Source organism: Aquarana catesbeiana, linkage group LG11, assembly GCF_042186555.1.
Source record: "Aquarana catesbeiana isolate 2022-GZ linkage group LG11, ASM4218655v1, whole genome shotgun sequence".
Lineage (NCBI taxonomy): Eukaryota > Metazoa > Chordata > Amphibia > Anura > Ranidae > Aquarana > Aquarana catesbeiana.
The window spans coordinates 170,346,162-170,368,991 of record NC_133334.1 but is presented as its reverse complement, the minus strand read 5'-3'; the positions used below and the strand labels follow the sequence as shown (position 1 = coordinate 170,368,991).

Genomic DNA, 22,830 nt, shown 5'->3' with positions numbered 1-22,830 from the left:
TACATACTTTTCTTACTGAGCAGCCACATTCCCTGTACATACATTTCTTCCAGAGCAGGACAGCCACATATACATCAAGAGACAGTCCAGCTCACTGGCAGAAGTTCCAGCAGAAAAAAACCATGTAAATACCTTTCTTGAAGAGTAGCACTGAGCAGCCGCATGGCATACTATCCACTTCCTGTAGTGCTCTGTATCATGTGACCAAGCAGTCACATGGTCTGCTGACATCACCAGGGTCCTTCTACTGGGTAGGAACTAACCGCTACCACTTTTGAGAGAAGTGAAGAATGTGAACTGTTTGATGACTCGACAATGTGATCTCGTAATCAGGTATTGTTTTGCAGGATTGTATACAAGATGTGAGTGTGGCTATAGATGTGAAAAGGTGAACGGGGCGTGATTCGGAAGGGGTTCCCACCATGATACCTCTACTTGTAGTGATTAATAATGAGGGGTTGGGAAGGAGAAATAACTGGGTGGCAGTTGTTCGCTTGGTGAAGGAGGATAGAAATGTTCTGCTGGTGAGATTTTTTATTGGGTCTCCACTTTTTTTTGAATATGAAATGTGAAGAATACCTGGGAGTAAATAGCTCTTCAGTTTGTTTGCATGGTTTCTATAGGTATGTAGATAAGGACAGTGGTGAACTGGATTTCCACTTTAGTGGTGTTGTTGACTTGTACAGTGTTTGCGATTTACTCTACTTCACAAGCCAGGCTGCTCATTTGTCACACCAGTAGGCTCTGTATCTGACAATTTGATTCAGTTTACATAGGGGTTGAATTTTAAAGCAGCCTGAATGTTGCTATTGGACACGGATGCATTGTAAGGCTTGTTAGGGTTGGGGGCAGGCAGTTGAGCCACAGTTTTACTGCCCACATGAGCACTAATAATACAGCTGTACATAAACTGGAGCAAAACTTAAACGGCAGTCAGTGCTGCTGCCAAACGTGACAAATGTAGTTCTGTTTGGCTGTGCCAGAACTGCACCACAACCACTTGCAGTGCGTACAGTGACAGCGCGGTAGTAGGCAATTATTGATTTAAATTAGGAAGTGAGGAGGTAACATATCACCTCCTCACCACCTGTCAAGCACCTCTGAAAAGCAATCCAAGTACTTTGTAGAGGTGTGTCACTTGTGAATGAGCCCTTAATTCATTGCAGCCGCACCATAAACGAGCTGTATGTACCATAGGAGGCTGCAAGCAAAGTTTGGGCTTGTTCACATTTACAACAGTCCTTGCCAACCTTCTGAAAAGTGATTTGCACAGGATCACATTTCAGAGGGTGGTTGACAGGCGAATGGAAGGCAGTGTAACCCTTTAACCCTTCTCTTCTCTATTCTGTCACTGACCACCTATATGACAGTCTCTCCCCTGTCCTGTCCTGACCTGGCCACCTCTGTCTACAACAGTTCACTCTCATCATACTAGATAGTACTAGATGCACTTGCTCCTCTAACCACACGCAGAATCAGGCCCTGACCATTACAACCCTGGCAAACTGACAACACTAGAAATCTCAAGACACATTGTCATGCTCTTGAACGACTGTGGTGTAAAACCAAATGCCTGCAAGACTTTACCCTATATAAACCTGCCCTTCTAAAATACAATTCCTGCCTCCGTGCTGCCAAACAAGCCTACTTTGTTTCTCTTATTAATACTTTGTCATCCAGTCCCCGTTGGCTCTTCTCAACCTTTAACTCTCTGCTTCATCCCCCACCCCCTCTACCCACTAACTCACTCACTGCCCAAGAGATTGCCAATCACTTCAAAGACAAGATTGATGCAATTCGGGAGGACACCTCCACTGTGCGTACGTCTTCCCCACCCAACGTACCTGGCCTAACAGCACATTCAACACTCTCCTCTTTTGAATTTGCTACTACTGAAGAGGTTACAAAACTTCTCAGATGCCCACCTAACCAATTGTCCCTTGGATCCTGTTCCCTCACAAATACTACGGTCACCCTCTTCTTCTTAATACTTAAAAAGCCCTCACTGGACCCTACCAACCTGAACAACTTAAGACCCATCTCATTGCTCCCATTCACCTCTAAACTTCTAGAACGCTTAGTCTACAACCGTCTTAGCTTCTACCTCAGTGAAAATAACCTTCTTGACCCTTTACAGTCTGGCTTTCCCCCCTCACTTTCCAGGACAGCTACTTGAGAGATGATTGGCTCCGCCCTCTACAGGAAACACAAATAAGATACAATTTAAAAGGCACCTCCCTTTCCTCTGACCCTCAGTTGCTTTGTGTTTCCAGACCCTCCAGGAGCACCGACATGTTTTTTGTTTTCTTAAGTTCTGGTAACTGTGGTTGGTGGACCCCCTTTCTCTGGTTTCATCCAGGACTAGTTGTGGCCAAGTCCTGGATGATAGTCTGTACCAGAAGGGTTCCCTATTTCTAAGGGTTACTTGCTTATGTGAGTAGTGGCAACTCCATTCCATTTTTTCCCCCAGCTCTGCTGTGTGGAACTGTGTCCTCCTAAGTGCTTCATTTCGATGTACCAAGATGGTGTCAGGAGGACTTCTGGTGACGCGGCAAGATGGCGCCAGGGCCGGAAGTCACATGACGCACTTCCGGATGCTGTTTTTTTTTTCTAAAGAAGCATGGCGTGGAGACACTGAGGACATGCTGCAGGGGAATAGTCTGCTAAAAACGCCAATCTAAGTGCAGTTTTGCGGTACAGAAGCAGTCTTCTCTACGGCCGATCTCTGCTTGCTTCATGGAGCTTGAGGACAGGTCTAAAGATGGAGCATCTGCTCGTATTGAACCAGCGGCAGCATCCGGGTCCCATACTGCCCCCAAGGTAAGCCCTTGTCTGTGTATAGCTCTACAGCAAGGGACTTTTTTGTATGGAACCTTTTTATTTATAGTCCTTGTTTCTGCTGTTTTCTAGGCCAAACCGGTGAAGAAGAAATGTGGGAACTGTAGGGCCAGGATTTCTGATAGTTATAAAAAGCTATTTTGTGAGGATTGTATTCCACCCAGAGCTAGTTCAGAGTCTTCCTCTTTTAAAGAGTTAATGACTTCTAATGAAGGAGGTAGTGGACTCCTTTTGGTCACTGAATGACAGGGTTACTAGTCTAGGCTCTTCCTCATCTAGACTCATAGCTCAAGACCCTTCAATCTCTGCCAGGTCCCTTCCCTTGTTAGTATCTGAGATTATTAGTTCGCGCAATACCTCTGATCTGGAGGAAGGTGAGAATCCAGTTTCTTCATCTGATAAAAAGTCTGCATCAGAAGAGGATACGGGTAGCTCATCTAAGTATATTTTTCCTGTTGAGGATATTGATGAACTACTAAAAGCAATATATACCTCAGAGCAGATTGAGATGCCACAACAAGCCCAATCTGTACAGGATAAAATGTATAGGGGCCTACAGAGACGGAAATCAAAAACTTTTCCGGTACAACAGTCACTTAGGGACATGATTCTGTCTGAATGGAGAGAACCTGGAAAAAAAAGGTTGTTCCAATCCAGGGGACACAAAAGAAGATTTCCTTTTGCAGTCAGAATTTGAGGAGGTTTTCTTTAAGTGTCCTAGATTAGCTGCCCCTATATCGCAGGTGTCCAAAAGATCAGATCTTTCTTTTGAATATTCTGGGGTCCTTAACCACTTGACAACTGGGCGCTTAAACCCCCTTCCTAACCAGACCAATTTTCAGCTTTTGGTGCTCTCACATTTTGAATGACAATTACTCAGTCATGCAACACTGTATCTATATGAAATTTTTGTCCTTTTTTTCACACAAATGGAGCTTTCTTTTGGTGGTATTTAATCACCGCTGGGTTCTTTATTTTTTGCGCCGTAAAAGAAAAAAGACCGAAAAATCTGTAAAAAAAAAAAATACATTTTTCTTCATTTCTGTTATAATATTTTGCAAATTAGTAATTTTTCTTCATATATTTTGGCCAAAATTTATACCGCTACATATCTTTGGTAAAATTAACCCAAATCGGTGGATATTATTTGGTCTTTATGAAAGTTATAGCGTCCAAAAGCTATGGTGCGAATATCTGAAAATTGATCACACCTGAAGTACTGATGGCCTATCTAATTTCTTGAGACCCTAACATTCCAGAAAAGTACAAATACCCCCCAAATGACCCCTTTTTGGAAAGAAGACATTCCAAGGTATTTAGAAAGATGCATGGTGAGTTTTTTGAAGTTGTCATTTTTTTCTCACAATTCTTTGCAAAATCAAGGTTTTTTTTTTACTTTTTTTTTTTTTTCCCACAAAATTGTCATATTAGCAGGTTATTTCTCACACACCGCATATGCATACCACAAATTACACCCCAAAACACATTCTGCTATTACTCCCGAGTACAGCGATACCACATGTGTGAGACTTTTACACAGCGTGGCCACATACAGAGGCCCAACATGCAGGGGAGCACCCAGGCCAATTCTGACATTTCTCTCCTACATGTAAAAATCATCATTTATTAGCTAGAAAATTACATAGAACCCCAAAACATTATATATTTTTTTTTAGCAAAGACCCTAGAGAATACAATGGCGGTCGTAGCAACTTTTTATCTCGCACGGTATTTGCGCAGCAATTTTTGTTAACGCGTTTTTTTTGGAAAAAAAAACTGTTTTGTGCTTTACAAAAACCAAAACAGTAAAGTTAGCCTAATTTTTTTGCATAATGTGAAAGATGAAGTTACGCTGAGTAAATAGATACCCAACATGTCACCTTTCAAAATTGCACGCGCTTGTGGAATGGCGCCAAACTTTGCTACTCAAAAATCCCCATAGACGACGCTTTAAAATTTTTTACTGGTTACATGTTTTGAGTTACAGAGGAGGTCTAGGACCAAAATTATTACTCCCGCTCTACCGATCGCAGCGATACCTCACATGTGTGGTTTGAACACCGTTTTCATATGTGGGCGGGACTTACGTATGCGTTCGCTTCTGCATGCGAGAACGCAGTGACAGGGGCGCTTTAAAAATTTTTTTTTTTTTTTTTTTTTTTTATTGTTCATTTTACTTTATTTATTTTAGTTTGATGCTTTTTTCCAAAAAAAAAAAAATTTTTGACCACTTTTATTCCTATTACAAGGAATATAAACATCCTTGTAATAGGAATATGGCATGACAGGTCCTCTTTACAGTGAGATATGGGGTCAATAAGACCCCACATCTCACCTCTAGGCTGGGAAGCCTGAAATAAAAAAAAAAAAACAAAAAAAAAAAAAACGATCCTGGCTTCGATCGTAGCGGTGAGTCGGTAGAAGCGCGGGAGGGGGGGACATCCCCTCTCGCCTCCCGTAAGAACGATCAATCAGTGGAACAGCCGCTATGATCATTCTTATGGTGTAGGGAATCGCCGGCTGAAAAAGCTGATATCTGAATGATGCCTGTAGCTGCAGGCATCATTCAGATATCCCCGCACAAAGTCAAGGACGTTGTATGATGGCCGGCGGGCGGGAAGTGGTTAAAGCGCTTTTTTTTTTTTTTTTTTTTTTTTTTTTAACACAAAGTTGTCCATTTATACAATATTTCTACCACATAACATGTACATACCAAAAATGACACCCCAAAATAGATTCTCCTGCTCCTCCTGAGTACGGCGATACCACATGTGTGAGACTTCCACAGCCTGGCCACATACAGAGGGCGAGTACAGCTGAGTATGGCGGGGGCATGGCAGAGTATGGCGGGGGCATGGCAGAGTATGGCGGGGGTATTGCACAGCATTGCAGAGTATTGTAGGGGTATCGCAGAGTATTGCAGAGTATTGCACAGCATTGCAGAGTATTGTGGGGGTATTGCAGAGTATTGCACAGCATTGCAGAGTATTGTGGGGGTATTGCAGAGTATTGCACAGCATTGCAGAGTATTGTGGGGGTATTGCAGAGTATTGCACAGCATTGCAGGCCATTGCAGAGTAGTGAGGGATGGCTGAGCATGGATGGTTGGATGTCTCTGTGCAGCGCTATGGGCACTACACATACAGCCCACAGCGCTGCAGACATCCATCCATCCCCCTCCCCGCTCACTGTGTACCGATCGGTACACAGGAGGGGAGGAGAGGAACCGGCGTCATCAGATGACGCCGGTCTGTTTACATGTGATCGCGCCGTCATTAGATGGCGCGATCACATGGTAAACGGCCGCGATCAGCGGCCATTTACCGGGGGTCACGGATGTGTTCGGGTGCGCGCCCCAGGGGGCGCGCGAGAGGGGAATTCTGGGAGGACGTCATAGTACGCCCTCCCAGAGTTATCCAACCGCCCTGCAGCCGTCATTCGGCTATGGGCCGGTTGGTAAGTGGTTAAAGATCAAATGGATAGAAAGGCAGACTCATTGCTACATAAGGCCTGGGATGCTTCAGCTTTTTCTTTAGGCCCGGCGGTAGCATCCACCTGAGTGGCTAGAAATTTAGACATATGGGTTCAGCGTCTGGATGACCTTCTTGCATCTGACACCCCCAAAGAGGAGATTAGGGATTCCCTCCCACTCATTGCCAAGTCAGTCGCCTTCTTAGCTGATGCAGTAGCAGATTCAGTGAAATCCGCAGCCAGAGCTTCTGCTCTCATTAATTCAGCTATCTGGCTTAAATCTTGGGAAGGTGACCTTACATCCAAGAATAAGCTCTGTGGCATTCCCTTAGAAGGCAAACTCTTGTTCGGTTCCTCCTTAGAAGAGGTCTTAGCTCGTTCCTCTGAGAAGAGTAAGCGATTCCCTTCTTCCCAAAGGAATAAGCCCCAGAATAAGAGGCCTTTCCGTGGCTTCCAAAACAAGGCTAATTTTAAAGCCAACAGGCAACAGACTAAAAAGAAATGGTCCTTTAACAAAGAAACAAAAAGGGGTGGGGGCTCCCTTTGCTCCTTCAGCCCCTTCCAAAAATACCCAGTGACGCCAGGTTAGGGGTAGGGGGAAGATTGTGCCATTGCATCAAGGATTGGGCAGAGATTTCCACAATTCCTTTATCCTTCAAACATTGGAAAAGGGTTACAGGTTGGAATTCAAAAGTCTTTCTCCCCAGAGGTTTTTTCTTACCCACCTACCAAGAGACCAAGAGACGGCAAGCCATGATAAATTTGATTTCTGTATGAGAAAGAGAGGGAGTTTTCTCCTGTCCCAGAAATTCAGAAGTTCTGGGGATTTTATTCTCACATCTTTCTGGTCAAGAAAGCTTCCGGCTGCTTTCATATGGTCCATAAATTTAAGCGTCCTGAACAAATACATAGTTTACAGACGTTTCTAAATGGAGAACATTTATTCGGTAAGGACTCTGTTATTGCCATAGGTCTTCATGGTGACCCTGGACCTTCAGGACGCTTATCTTCATGTACCAATCTGCCAGAGCCACCAAAGGTTCCTCAGGTTTGCAGTTCCCATGGGAAACGAGCCATTTCACTGGCAGTTAAATGCCCTTCCTTTTGGTCTCTCGGCAGCACCGAGGATTTTTACAAAAATCATGGCCGAAGTCATGGCTTTTTTTCAGATTCAAAGTTTATCGATCGTCCCATATCTAGACAATTTTTTTTGATTTTTGCTCGGGACAACGAGTCCCTTGTTCAAGACCTACAGTTGGTTTTGCGGACCTTTCAAAAATTAGGGTGGAATTTCAACCAGCAGAAGTCTTGCCTGGTACCCTCACAGAGCATACTTTTCCTGGGTTATCTAATAGACTCTGTTGCCCTAAAGATTTTTCTTCCCGAAGAGAAGATTTTGAAAATTCTTCGCTCTGTAAAGGCCTTCGAGCTGCTCCCTCAGACCTCCCTTCGGCGGATCATGCAGTTGCTGGGTCTGATGACTGCGGCCATTCCAGGGGTGCCTTGTGCCCAATTGCACTCCAGACCCCTTCAGGCTTTTCTTTTACTCCATTGGGATCGCAGGAAGGATTCTCTGGATCAGCTGGTAAAACTACCAGAAGGGAATTTTCTCGATCTCGCCTGCAGAGAGGGAAGGATTGGACACAACATTCCCCAGTCAAAATTACCACAGACGCCAGTCTTTGGGGTTGGGGTGCTCACTCACAGGACTGGCAAGCACAGGGAGCCTGCTTGCCAGAGGAAGCAGGTCGCTCCTCAAATTTCAGAGAACTTCTGGCTGTGAGGAAAACACTTCTATCTCTGGAAGAGAGGGTCTATTCAAAAGACCTATTAATTTTTTCAGACAATGCCACAATAGTGGCGTACCTGAACAAGCAAGGGGACACTCGCTCAGAATCGCTTCTGTCATTAACACAGCAGATTTTCTCCTGGACGGAGATCTATGTCACTTCAGTAGGGCAGTCCACATCAAGGGGTCAGAAAATGTGCTGGCGGACTATTTGAGCAGGGTGTGCATCCAGCTGTTGGGAACTACATCAAGGCACATTCCAGGAGGTGGTGCTAAGATGGGGTCTCCCCACAGTGGATCTTTTTGCCTCCAGTCTCAACAGGAAACTGCCGGCGTTCTTCTCTCTGGAGAGAGAGACAGAGTCCTTGGGGACAGGTGCTCTGTCCTTCCCGTGGGATTTCACTCTGGCTTATGCCTTCCCTCCTTTTCCCCTCTTACCCCTAATGGTTCAGAAAATTATTCAGGACCGGGCAGAAGTTGTTCTGATTGCCCCCTGGTGGCCCAGGAGGAGTTGGTTCTCCTCTCTGAAGGCCCTATCTGTGTATCCTCCCTGGCCCCTACCAGTTCGGAAGGATCTGCTCCATCAGGGACCTGTTACATCCAAACCCTTAGATCTTCCATTTGACAGCCTGATTGCTGAGTGGCGCATCCTACAGTTAAAGGGGTGTTCAGAAAGGGTTATTCAAACTATCCTGGACAGCCGTAAGTTGGTCACGAGAAGAATCTATGGGAAAGTTTGGAAAACTTGTATTTCCTGGCAAAGGAAAGCTGGTTTAGATTCTTTATCCACTCCCTGTATATTGGATTTTTTTCAGGGGGAAGTGGAAAAGGGGCTCTTTGTCAGCACCCTTAGGGTTCAGATTGCTGCCCTATCTTTGTTTACAGAGAGAAGATTAGTGGAAGATCCCTTAGTCAAGAGGTTCCTTTCAGCCAGATCTAGACATGCTCCCTGGGTCATCAAACATGTTCCTCCCTGGGATCTGTTGTTGGTATTAAATGCACTAACAAGGGCTCCTTTTGAGCCTTTGTGTCAGATAAGGGTACTCACCGAGGCCAAGATGCTGAGAGCAGTAACCTCTTGCGACTAAGCGCACTCCACTCCTGGAGATGGTACAGGGGGTGAAGGGCACAAAGAGGCACGAGTCACCAGCAGGCTGGGCAGGTCTTGCGTGAAGGTCACCGGCAGGGAGACAGCTGCGCAGGACTGGAAGATGCTGAAGCTCAAGAAGGAAGATGAACAGCTGATCCAACAACAGGCCGGGGGTCAAACACTGACTAGTAAGAGTCTCTAGATAGGCAAAAACAGTCTAGTGCAAAGGACTGTTAGCAGGTCTGTCAGCAGGCTGATGACTTAGTACTGAAGATTGATAGCAAAGTCTGTAAATAGGCCGAGGGTCAAACTAGAAGCAAAGTCTGTGAGCAAGCCAGGGGTCGAGCACTGAAGACAGTAGCAAAGTCAGGGAGCAGGCTGAGGTCAATCACTGGAGACAGGAGGCAATATCCGTAGACAGGCTGAGGGTCAAACACAGGAAGCAAGTGGAGAAGTCCGAGAGGCAAGCCGAGGGTCAGATGCAGGAAGAGATCAGAGCAGGTCAAGGTTAATCCGGGTCACAACAGGTAATCAGGATACAAGCAGGAAACACACGGGGAGCTGAAAGACAAACCAGCAATCTGGTCATGGCACAGAGTGGCTTTTATAGGCCAGTGGGAGGCTCGTGTGTGTGTGTGTGTGTGTGTGTGTGTGTGTGTGCGCTCGCTATTGCGTACGCACGTTCGCCGTTCCGCTGAATTGCGCGCACACACATTAGCCGTTTAGCCGAATTGCGCACACGCATTAGCCGTTTTGCTGTATTGTGCCCAGGGATGCGCCGGAGTGCCGCTCTACCGCGCATGTGCAAAGGAAGGCAGCAATATTGGCGAGACTGGTACTTGCTTCTTTCCTGACACTTTGCATGAGGCTTCCCTGAAAATTATTTCTTTGAAGTTATCCTTCCTTTTGGCTATTACGTCAGGGAGAAGGATTTCTGATCTCGAGTCTCTTTCCCGTAAAGACCCCTTCCTGAGGATTCTAGAGGACAGGGTAGTGATTAGACCTGATCCTTTCTATTCATCCAAAGTTTCTTCCAACTTTCATAGGTCCCAGGAGATAGTCCTTCCTAGTTTTTGCACCTCTCCCAAAAATGCGGAAGAGGAAAGGTTTGGTCTTTTAGACGTAAAGAGATGTCTTCTGCTTTATCTAGAAAAGACCAGTGGTTTTAGGAGTTCCTCCCAACTGTTGGTTTTGTTCAGTGACCCCAAGAAAGGGTCCAAAGCATCTTAAAGTTCTATTGCTAGGTGGATTAGGGGAGCTATCTGTGAGGCAAATAAAGTGTAAGGTCACACCCCTCCTTCTAGAATTAGGGCCCATTCAACGAGATCCATGGCCACATCATGGGCAGAAAGAGCGGGGCTTCATGGGAAGAATTCTCTAAAGCTGCCGTCTGGTCCTCCTCTCATGCATTTGTCAAGCATTATAGAGTTTAGATGCTTTCCAGCCAGGACCTTTCCTTTAGTAGAAAAGTGCTTCAGGCTGTCGTCCCTCCCTAAGGTATAGAATCTTGCTTATCCTCTCAATAGCTGTCCTGGAAGGTGAGAGGGGAAAACCCCGTTAGACTTACCGGTAACGGTATTTCAAGAAACCTTCAAGGACAGCGTTTATATTCCCACCCTATTCTATTTTTTCACTGGTCTACCATGTTTACCTGGTGGTGGTGTTTTATGGTTTCTGTTTTTTTCCTCTGCCGAGTACACCTTTGGTGGAGGTTACTTGATCTTCTAAACTACTGAGGGTCAGAGGAAAGGGAGGGGCCTTTTAAATTGTATCTGATTTGTGTTTCCTGTAGAGGGCGGAGCCAATCATCTCTCAAGTAGCTGTCCTGGAAATACCGTTACCAGCAAGTCTAACGGGGGTTTTCGCTCACTACTCCACAGAAACTGCCTTACTAAAACTCACTATCTATTTACTAACTGCTAAAACCAACAGCCAGTACTCCATACTCCTACTACTTGACCTCTCTGCGGCCTTTGATAATTGTTGACCACCCGCTCCTTCTCAATAAACTACATTCCCTTCAGCTCTATCCTGGTTCTCTGCCTATTTATCACAGCGCTCCTTCAGTGTCACCTACAACTGTCTCCTTCTCTCCTTTGCCCCTTTCTGTGGGGGTCCTCCAAGGCTCTGTTCTTGGATCCCTTCTCTTCTCTATCTACACCTCCTCCCTTGGTCACCTGATAACCGCCCACGGCTTCCAATACCACTTATACGCTGATGACACCCAAATCTACCTGTTTACTCCTCACCTCACTCCTTCAGTCTCCTCTCGCATTACTAACTTACTGACATATCAGCATGGATGTCACACCACTTCCTTAAGCTAAATCTCTCTAAAACGGAGCTATTAATATTCCCCCCCGCCCGTGCCCCCTCCATGACTTTTCCATCAAAATCAACAGTGCAACCATCAGTCCCTCCCCTCACGCCAGGGTACTAGGTGTAATCCTAGACTCTGACTTGTCATTTCAGGCTCAAATCCAATCGTCAAAAGTTTGTAGAATTCACCTCCATAACATCTCTAAAATTCGCCCCTTTTTAACAAATGAAACCACCAAGCTCCTCATTCACTCCCTTGTTATCTCTCGCTTTGACTATTGCAACTCCCTTCTCATTGGCCTGCCTCTCCATAGGCTATCCCCTCTTCAGTCTATCATGAATGCTGCTGCCAGACTTATCCACCTTACCAACTGCTCAGTGTCTGCCAACCCTCTCCTCCAATCCCTACACTGGCTCCCAATCACCCAGCGAATTAAATTCAAAATACTAACCACAACATACAAAGCCATTCACAACTCTGCCCCGAGCTACATCCCCAATCTTGTCTCCAAATATCACCCAAATCGTCCTCTCCACTCTTCTCAAGACCTCCTACTCTCAAGCTCTCTCGTTTCCTCCTCTCATGCTCATCTCCAGGATTTCTCCAGAGCCTCTCCCATCCTCTGGAACTCGCTACCTCCACCTGTCCTGCTATCCCCTACTCTTGCTACCTTTAGGCGATCCCTGAAAACTCATCTCTTCAGGAAAGCCTATAACGTCTCTAACTACTTCCATCAGCTCATTCCCCACAGTTACAACCTTTTTATACCACCTGCCCCACCCTATTAGATTGTAAGCTCTTCTGAGCAGGGCCCTCTTAATCCTCCTGTATCTTATTGTATTATAACTGTATTGTCTCCCTTTTATATTGTAAAGCGCTGCGTAAACTGTTGGCGCTAAATAAATCCTGTATAATAATAATAAATTACCTCTTCATCACTGTCTGCTTTAACCTTATAAAGAGCACACCAACACCACCTGCATTAAATGCGGTTGCAGCGTGACCCCACTCACTTGAATAGGTCATGTTTGGCAGCAGTACTGACCACTAAAAGCAACAGGAGATATAACTTTTGCCATGGCATTGGCATATCATGCAACTGCATGTTTTCCCTTAACTGCCCTTGACCGTTGTCCATACACCTGTATATACTGTAACGAGCCCCTTGCTCGGTTCCACTCTCCCGACACTCCTCTGCAGCTATAGAATCAGATTGCAACGTCTGATGGTTCGGTCATCCAATGCTCCGTGATTAGAACTTCAGCTATGTGCCGTTCTAACCCAGTTGTGATAGCTCAGAACAAACACCAGGCAGGCTGTATGTAAGTTCAAACAGGAATCTATCTTTATTGACAAAATACAGGCTTTTATACACTCAAAGTGGAGGTGCAGACCTCCTGCTCATATTACTTTAACAATACAGCTGTCCCAGCATTCCTAGCATACAGTCCCCTCCAAAAGTCTCTCTCCCTGCTAGGTCTGTCACATTTCTCCCCTTTTGTCAGGAGACTAACACAGGAGGAGACCCCAGACGGGTTGACTCCGAAGTTAGGCAGTAGTTCCAGTCCTCTAATGCCTGTACCCACACAGTACCCCAAACAAATTGTTCCAAACAAAGCATTACTCACCCAGCCAACCTCTGCCTCTCTCAGAGAACATATCTGCCGCTGGGGAGAGGCCTGGACTGGCCCTTCTCCCTGGAGTCCTTTCTGCCGCTGGAGAGAAGACAGGGTGTCTGGGCTCACTCCGTCATGCTGTTGGGGATCTGGGCCGACTGCCCAGCATCCCTGGGGTATACAGGTGGAGACTGAAGTCCCATCCACCTTCACAGGACATCCATGCTCTGTTAGTTGAGGGCAAAGTCCAGCAGTACTCGGCCCTGTTGCCAGCCCTTCTGCTGGAAACCCCACACCATCTGCTCCGGCTAACTGTTGGGGAGGGATGACGAACACCTCCTCTCCCTTCTCCCCCTGTATCCTGATCTGCTGCTGGGACATGACCACCTCCTTCTCACCGTGAGCCTCCGGAACCGCCGCAGGTGTAGGGCAGAGATCTTGGACCCTCTGTCCGGTTGCCAGCGCTTCAGCTGGGGAAGTTCCTTGTGACTTCACAGATACTTCTGTTGGTGCTGGGCAGAGCATAGTGAAGTTTGGCCCTAATAACAGCTCTTCTTCTGCTGGAGGCTCACCAGGTTGTTCTTCCTCAGCAGAAAAGTCTATCAAATCCCCTGTCTCTGCAACTGGTGTCTGGGGATAAAGGTTCACCATCTCCTCTCCGTGGAACCCAGAAGATGCTATCAGTGCTGGGCAGAGGTTAGCAGAGCTCTGCCCTGTTGTCAGCACTTCAGGTTTAGGGACGGCAATCTTCAGATTTTCCACTGCCGATTCTCTGGCATTCTGCTGGACAGGCACATTCCTCCATCCAAGATCATCCAATGCAGAAACAGGTTCATCAAGGTCAGTCAGCACTTGCTGCATCCGCCATAAGACCTCCGCTTCCATAGCTGCGGGTGCAGGTTGGCAAAGCACACCGTTACTCTGCCACATTGTCAACTCTTCAGCCAGGATTTCAGAGTTGTCAACTGGTATTTCCTGATAGTCCCAGGCAAAGGGAGCACCACCCTGCTGCTGAGCAGAGTCTAACAGCTGTTTGTAGGCGATCTCCAACTCCCATTCCTGAACGGCCAGAAACTCCAAATCTTCCAGTGCCCAGTGCACTTCTGAGCTATTCAGTCTCCGCTCTCTGTGCTCCATTATTTCCTCCAAACGCCCCTCCCGATCACTTCCAAAGTCAGGGTCCCTGGACAGCCTCCAGTATAACAATCCCAGGCCATCGTAGTCAAAGCCTTCTGTGGGGCTGTCATCCGCCATCCATGGGCACACTTGGGCTACATACCACTGGAGGGCTCTGTAGCTCTCGTCCAACCGCATTTCTGCCCGGATCAGCCTGCTTAACTCGGCTGTCCACTCCTGGTTCGGCTGTTCCCCCAAAAACAGCATTTGCACTTCATACTGCGACCAGTACCTCACATGGACGGAGGGGAGAACTTTTCCCTGGTGTCGCTGCTCACGGGCTAGCGCTTCCTTCCAGAGCTCACAGCGGACAGAATCAAACCATCCTAGCAGGACCTGCTCTGATACTGGTCCTCTGTGCTGTATCTCCTCTCGCAACCTCCTTCTGAATTCCTCATCCATGGTGGCTGGTATTTCTGCTATCTTGCTACCTTGGATCCAGGTGATGGTTTGGATGTGTTCACGGCAAGGAAGCACGATCCCACCATTCCCTCCACGGCTCTCAAGTAAGTCTTTCAGCGTGGCTCTCCTGCAGGCTGGTTTGGAGTGTCCCAGTAACTGGAGAGCAAATCCCACTGCTGCCAACCAATGTAACGAGCCCCTTGCTCGCTCGGTTCCACTCTCCCGACACTCCTCTGCAGCTATAGAATCAGATTGCAACATCTGATGGTTCGGTCATCCAATGCTCCGGGATTAGAACTTCAGCTATGTGCCGTTCTAACCCAGTTGTGATAGCTCAGAACAAACACCAGGCAGGCTGTATGTAAGTTCAAACAGGAATCTATCTTTATTGACAAAATACAGGCTTTTATACACTCAAAGTGGAGGTGCAGACCTCCTGCTCATATTACTCTAACAATACAGCTGTAACCTAATTAACCTAATTAACATGAGCTAATTAAACCCTTTAGACAGCCTAGATGACTCAGACATGACCGTTAGGCCAGACTGGCCGTCTGGTAGTTCAGAAAATCCAATCAACATTATCACAATCAACATAGACTCTTCTTCACACAATAGCAGAGTTAATTAACACAAATAACAATGGGGATCTAATGACTCTTAGATCCCATAGTAGACTTATTTACAATACACATTTTAGCAGACAATAGGACATGCTGATGTAAATTCTAACAGTATCTGTCCCAGCATTATGAATCAGCCACTATTCCAATATGGCAAATCCAGGGTCCCCAGACATACAGCTCACAAAGAGCACCGTTCCCCCAAATGCAAGGGCCCCCGATCGATCGGCAAGAGGCTAGCATACAGTCCCCTCCAAAAGTCTCTCTCCCGGCTAGGTCTGTCACATATACATCCCCATCTAGAAGCAGTGATACCAGGATCATAGCTGCAACCGTAATCCTGGTATAATTTTTTTAGAGCTGGCGATGGACTTTCCTGATCCAAGCAGCTCTACAGTTGCCTGATCAGTTCTACAGGACATGGAAGGCACTACACTAATAGACCCCAGATCTCTCAGTTTAAAGCATCTGTCACTGCCCATGCTGTCACAAGAGATGTTATTCATCGCTTGTGATAGCAATAAAGTTGATCCAAAAACATTTTTAGAGAGACAATAATAATTTTAAAAAGTTAGAGTGCCCCGATGCTCACACGCAAATGTAATTGGTGATCACATCACACGTGAGGTATCGCCGTGAATGTCAGAGTAAGAGCAATAATTCCTGTGTAACTCTAAACTGCTAGCTTGTAAAGGCTTTTAAAGCATCGCCTATGGGTAATTTATTGTACCATAGTTTGTTGTCATTCCACAGCTGTGATGATGTGTATGATGTGATTAGGATAACGCAGCCTGCGTACGCCCCGGGGGGGGGGGTTGGGGCACAGTGTGGCGATCGGAGGTGCTGTGTGTCAGTCTGACACACTGCAACTCCGATCGTGGTATGAAGCCTCTGGCAGAGGCTTCTTATCACATGATCAGCTGTGACCAATCACAGCTGATCATCGCGTGAACCAGGAAGTGCCGTTAAACGGCTTTCCCTGGTTCACGCTGACAGGGAGAGCCGATCGGCGGCTCTACCTGTCAGTGGGGGAGTCTGTGCTGATAATCAGCACGTGGATTATCAGCACAGCCCCATCAAAAGGTGCCCAACACCTGCTAGCCTGTCCCCATAATTAACTCCAATCAGTGCCCCATCAGTAATGCCTGTCAGTGCCCCATCAAAGTACCAATCAGCTCCTCATCAGTGCTGCCTATCCAGTGCCGCCCATCAGTGCCCATCAGTTTTTTTTTTTTTAATTGTCGGTCTTTTTTTGTTTATAGTGCAAAAATTTAAAACCGCAAAGGGGATCAAATACCACCAAAAAGAAACCTCTATTTGTGGGAAGAAAATGATAAAAATGTAGTTTGGGTACAATGTTGCATGACCGCGCAATTGTCATTGAAAGTGCAACAGCGCTAAAAGCTGAAAATTGGTATGGAAGTGGTTAAAATGTATTTTTTCCTAAAAATTTGTGTTTGACGAAGCCCTGCGCAAATATTGTGTGACATAAAAAAATGCAACAACCATTTTTCTATTCTCCAGTGCCTTTGCTTTCAGAAAATATATAATGTTTGGGGGTATGAAGCAACTTTATAACTAAAAAAAAATGGTGATTTTTATATGTATGTGAGAAATGTCAGAATTGGCCAGGGTTCGAAAATTGTTAAAGTGGTTGTAAAGGCTGAAGGTCTTTACCTTTATGCATTCCATGCATAAAGGTAAAAACCTTCTGTGTGCAGCTAAGGTGGCCATAGAAGTATCGGCATTTGGCCGGTTCAGCAGGAAACCAGAAAAATTTAGATCCGTGTGTGGCCATTGGTGCTCCATCAGAACTCTATCAGTGGAGTCCACCCGCTGTAAGAACACAATAGCACAGCAGGGAGGATTCCATCATTCACCTTGATTATATGGATGTGGGAATCTGTTCAGTTTTTTGTCATTCAACCCACTGGCTAAACAAAAATAACTGAGCCATGTATAGCCAGCTTTAGGTGAATGGCTGGGGCAGTGAAACCACCAAACCTTTTATCAATATACCCACATGAACGAGGTCTTATTTTTGCCTTGTCACAATGCAAGCCAATGCTTACACTGGGGCATGTATACCTCCATCTGCTCCATGTTTTTACAGTTGTGAGTGGTGTTGATAGTTGATCCAATTGCCTATTTTCCCCAGTCGTCTTCCAAGACAGACCTTGAGAGATGGAGCTCCTCCCATCGCCACAGTAAACACATTGCCAGTTTAAAAGGCGGTCCCTCAGGCCCATGGTTAGTCATTTGTGTTTCCTCCGTCGGAGGAACATGTTAATGAGGGACCAGATAGGGAGGACTACATCTCTCAGGGGCTGCCTGAAGGGAGAGGAGACCAGACAGGGGGACTGGGTCTTATCTGGCTAAGCGGTACTACAGTAGTCCTTACCATGACCCGGGTACCGTCCGGCATACGGGAGCAGACCCGTCGCCCACCTCCTTTCAGTACCTGGTGCGGGTCAGAGGTAGGTTGGCGCACGTTCCCCCAGTGTGCATGGGGTCGGTCGAGGGAGATGTCGGCGCTGCGGAGACCTGTCATGCTGGCATGGCTTCTTTTCCTGGCTGTCTTCCATGTGCAGCTGGGTCGGAGACGCCATTCGTGTAATTTCCGGCAGAATTAGCATCATCACTGCACACCAAGACTTCGGTTCCAGGGCGCAAGGAGGAAGGGGAGGGCCAAGCTGGGCCTATAAGCTCCCGACCAGCGTCCAGCAACACTGGACTAGTGGCGGGAACCGGAGCAGAGGGGGGACCAAAGAAGCGAATCCCCAGGACACTCCGGGCGAGGCAGGCACCAGCCAGGCACAGTAGGCTGCTGGGCAGGCCCCAGTCTGTGCTTTTTTACCATGTAATGGTGGTGGTTGTAGGGTGGACTAGGGAGCCCTGTGGTGGTGGACCCCTCACTGTCCCAGAGAGGTTGCGGTTGGGTTAAGAGCTTGGTTGCTAATACCCCTACCCATTTCTGTGTTGCAGGCAAAGGAGGCATCCAGGGAGGACAAGTCTGGCCACAAGAAATGTCCTAATTGTGGGAACAAGCTTTCTTCAGGCTCTAATAGAGCTTTGTGCAGGCCGTGCATTGCTAACCTGCTTAATTCAGAAGCTGACTCCCCACTGGCTAAATTCCTCGGCTCCTTTAAGGATGAGGTAGCCTCAACCTTTAAATCCCTCAGAGAGCTAATTTCAGATATGAATACTTCAGCCTCAACCAGTAGTGCTGCTGCAATTCCCTCTTTTCCAGGCTCTACAACTTCTAGCTCCGGGGGGGGCCCCAAAGAGTCAGGGAGCAGAGCCCCGCTTTAGTTAGGCCTGTACCTTCTGACTCAGATTCAGAGCAGGATGAAGATCAGGCCGTAGCTAACAAAGCTGCAAAATACAAACTGTCCCTTGAAGAGGTGGACAATTTGTTAGGCGCAGTGTATGATACTCTGGAAATTAATGAGGAAGAGGTTCAATTATCCAGACATGACAAAATGTATGAAGGCTTGGGGAAAAAAAGCGAACGTTTTTTCCAGTGCATAACATGCGCTCTGATCTCATTTGAAAAGAATGGGAGGAGACAGATAAAAAAGCTTTTTTCTCTAATTCTCTAAAAAGAATGTTGCCTTTTGACAACAGCCCAGAAGCTGTATGGAACAAAAATCCCAAACTAGATGTACCACTTTCTAAGGTCTTAAAATAATCTGATTTAGCTTTTGAGAACATGGGGCACTTAAAGGACCTAATGGACAGGAGAACAGACATAGTCTTAAAGCGGAGTTCCACCCAAAATTGAAACTTCCGCTTTAAGTACTCCTTGCCCCCTGACATGCCACATTTGGAATGTCTTTTTTTTTTTTTTTTTTTTTTTTTTTTTTTTTGGAGGGGGGGGGGGGGGGCGGGTGGAGTGTGTACCTTATTTTTTTTGTGGGACTTCCTGCCCCACTTCCTCCTTCCTCTTTTTGGTCGCCTACGTGGCCCCTTCCTGCCAGTGATCTTCAGCAGAGCGCAGTGCGACTCACGCATGCGCAGTGCGTGCCCAGCCGTGAAGCCGTAAGCTGTTACAGCCGGGTGCCCACAGTTACTATGACAGCGCAGAGGAGAGGTGCTGGACCGTGGGGCAGGAAAGTGTCAGTTTATTAAAAGTCAGCAGCTATGCTTTTTGTAGCTGCTGACTTTTAATAATCTAAACAAACAGGTGGAACTCCGCTTTAAAGAGGGCCTGGGATGCGGCAATGGCCAATCTAAAGCCAGCATTAGCCACAACGTGTGGCTAGAAAACTGGTGTGCTGCCTGACACAAGTGCAAGAACATTTGGTGGCAGGTACCCCAAAAGGAGAGCTTCTAAAGTCTTTTCTGATGTTGTTCAAAGAGACGGAATTTATATCTAATGCCTCGATGAAATCCGTCAAGTTCGCAGCTAAGACCGAGACACTGTCAGTAGCAGCCAGAAGGTCAGTCTGGATGAAGACTTTGGGGGGGAGACACGGCTTCCAAGATGCGCCTGTGCAGTGTCCCTGTTACCGGAGACTTAGTTTTCGGACAGAGTTGGATACCGCCCTGGAAAGGACAGCAGATAAAAAGAAGACCTTTCCAGCGGAAAAACTTTTTCTCAAAAGAAGTTTTTTCGGTTCCCAAAAGGAACCCCCAAAAACAGATAAGGAATTCAGACCAAAGAAGCATTGGACGGGACAGAAAGGGAAAGGAGGTATTCTCTTTAACCACCCCAGTCAAAACCCGAAATCACAGTGATGTCAGGCTTCCGGTGGGAGGAAGGCTCAAAAAGTTTCTCCCACAATGGAAAAGGATAACATCAAAGAAATTCATGTTAAACATCATAAGGAGAGGTTATGCTCAAAAACTTCAGAGATCCACCCTCCAAATTTCTTGTGACAAAGCTACCAAGAGACAAAGAGACCCTTATTGATCGGGGAAATGGTGGATCAAGAAGTATTGGTGCCAGTCTCAATCCAGGAACAGGGGGAAGGTTTTTATTTGCACGTGTTTGTGATAAAAAAAAAAGCCATCCGGCAAATTCAGACTAATTATGAATCTCCGACCCCCTGAACTTATCCATCCGATAAAAAAAGTTTTGCATGGAGTCCATTTATTCGATAAAAAATCTTCTGCAGAAAGAAGTCTTCATGGCAACTTTGGATCTAAAAGATGCCTACTTACATATTCCAATAAGGGAGGAATGTCAAAAATTCCTGCGTCTAGCAATTTAGATAAAAGACATGATTTATTATTTCCAGTGCAAAGCACTTCCCTTCGCCGAGAATTTACACAGTTTTGGCCGAAGCACTAGTCCCTTAAGACTCCAGTCCATTTCGATCATTCCAAACCTGGACAATCTACTCTTTATGGCTCGCTCAGAGGAGGAGCTTCGTCGGGATTTGGCTGTAACTCAGTAGAGCTTACAATGCCTGGGATGGATTATAAATCAAGAAAAATCCAAACCAAACCCAGCACAAACAATTCTCTTCTTGTGTTACTACCATCAATCCAAAGAGCAGAAGATAGTACTTCCGGAAGAAAAAATGTCCAGGCTGAAACAGATGTCTTACCTTCAGTCCAGTTGCAGTTGCACAGTAAGGGAAGTGATGTCAGGATTGGGCCTTATGACAGCATCAATATTGGCCGTACAATGAGCCCACTTCCACCAAAGAAGCCTACAAAGGTTCCTATTGGAAGAATTGAAAGGCAAGGACCTAGAAGAAAGAATAACGATTCCCACCAAAATAAAGAGATCTCTATGGTGGTGGAAAAACAGGGAGAACCTCCAAAAGGGGTGCTCTGGATACCACCCATCACATCCATGCTGATCATGGATGGCAGCAGTTGGGGTTGGGGAGCCCATCTCAACAGCTACTGGGCCTGGGGCAAGTGGACCCCTGAAGAAAAAGGGTTTTCTTCCAACTGAAAAGAACTGACAGCTATCTTCAGAGTTTTACTAGCCTTTCAGGAACGGGTCCAGGGTCATCACCTCTAGGTCCATTCCAACAATACGACAGCAGTGGCATATATCAAAAACAAGGGGGTACCAGAAGCCCCCGGTTGATATTAGCAGCCCAAGCCATCTTTCAGTTGGCAGAAAACAATCTCATATCCAACTCTTCAATACATCTGAAGGGGGAGCGGAACAATACTGCCTATTTCTTGAGTCGACAACGAGTTTCGAATCAAGAGTGGTCTCTACCCCCAGAGGCGTTTGACAACATAGTGGCTTACTGGGGGAAATCAGAAGTGGACCTGTTCACGACCAGGAAAAATGCAAAATGTACAATTTTTCTTTTTGCTATGTCCAGATCATCAGCCCCTGGTGGTGGACGCTCTGCAGAGCCCCTGGTGCTTCAACCTTGCTTATGCATTTCCATCCCTCAACCTCATTCCGAGGGTTTTAGCCAAATTTCTAGTAGAAGAGACCCAATTGATCTTGGTAGCACCGTTTTTGGCCCAAGAGACCATGGTTTACAACGCTTCTAAGGTTAGCAGACCAGCCCCCTCTGAGGCTACCATTCAGACAGGATCTTCTTTTGCAGGGACCTCTACTGCATCCACAAACTGCCTTGTTAAAGCTGTCAGTGTGGCTACTGAAGAAGAGGTCCTAAGGAGTAAGGCACTGTCCGAGAGGGTTAAAAGAACCTTACTTCAGAGTTGAAAACCGGTTACCAGAGCTATCTATGACAAGATCTGAAAAAAGTTTAATGCCTGGTTAGATAGTAGAAGGGAGGAAAGCAAGAATACAATTATCCTAGAGTTTCTTTAACAAGGGATAGATCCAGGCTTGTCACTAAATACAATTAAAGTACAGGTCGCTGCCTTAAGTGTATATCTAGAAAAACACTTACAGGAAGATCCCCTTATCTCAAGGTTCTGCAAGGCAATCACAAGACACAGACCAGCCCAGGCTCACAGGACCCCAACCTGGGATCTATTGGTAGTCCTCAGGGCCTTTTTGGGGGCGCCCTATAAACCAATCTCTGAGGCCTCTTTGAGACTGCTCACGCTTAAGACGGTGCTCCTAGTTGCAATCACTTTAGCCCGTAGGGTGAGTGAGATACAAGCTCTTTCCATCAGAGAGCCCTTCCTCCAGATCCTGAACGACAGAGTCATCCTAAGGTCAGACCCTGGGTTCCTGCCAAAAGTGGCGTCCAAGTTTCAAAAATCCCAGGACATCCTTCCTATGTTCTGTGAAAATGCCTCTAATGACAAGGAAAGGCACTTCCATTTGCTGGACGTTAGAAGGTGCATTCTAAGTTATCTAGAAGCAACCAAAGCGTTTAGGTTAGCAGACTCACTTTTTGTTTTATTCTCTGGCAACCGTAAGGGTCGGATGGCCTCAAAAGTTACTTTAGCTAGAAGGTTCGAGTTAGCTATCACAGAGAGGGGGGGGGGTATAGGGTTCTAGATAAGGGACTCCATAAGAAGAATAATGAGCGCTTTCAGCTTCCTGGGGGGGAAAAGGCGGGTGCCACCCTGGAACAAATCTGCAAGGCAGCTATATGATCAAGCTT

General features: G+C 46.5%; 1 protein-coding gene and 1 long non-coding RNA gene across 2 annotated transcripts in view; one reads left to right on the top strand and one right to left on the bottom strand.

The window, feature by feature from the left end:
• The window catches only part of LOC141112335 (uncharacterized), an 82,079-nt gene extending 81,831 nt beyond the window's left edge, over nt 1-248 (bottom strand). The window contains exon 1 of the long non-coding RNA XR_012236576.1: nt 133-248. This is a non-coding gene — a long non-coding RNA (uncharacterized lncRNA). The remainder of the gene's footprint in view (nt 1-132) is intronic.
• The window catches only part of PSKH1 (protein serine kinase H1), a 204,225-nt gene that overhangs the window by 4 nt on the left and 181,391 nt on the right, over nt 1-22,830 (top strand). The window contains exon 1 of the mRNA XM_073605036.1: nt 1-333. This exon is cut by the window's left edge and continues 4 nt beyond it. The gene's annotated coding sequence lies outside the window, so the exon portion shown is untranslated. The remainder of the gene's footprint in view (nt 334-22,830) is intronic.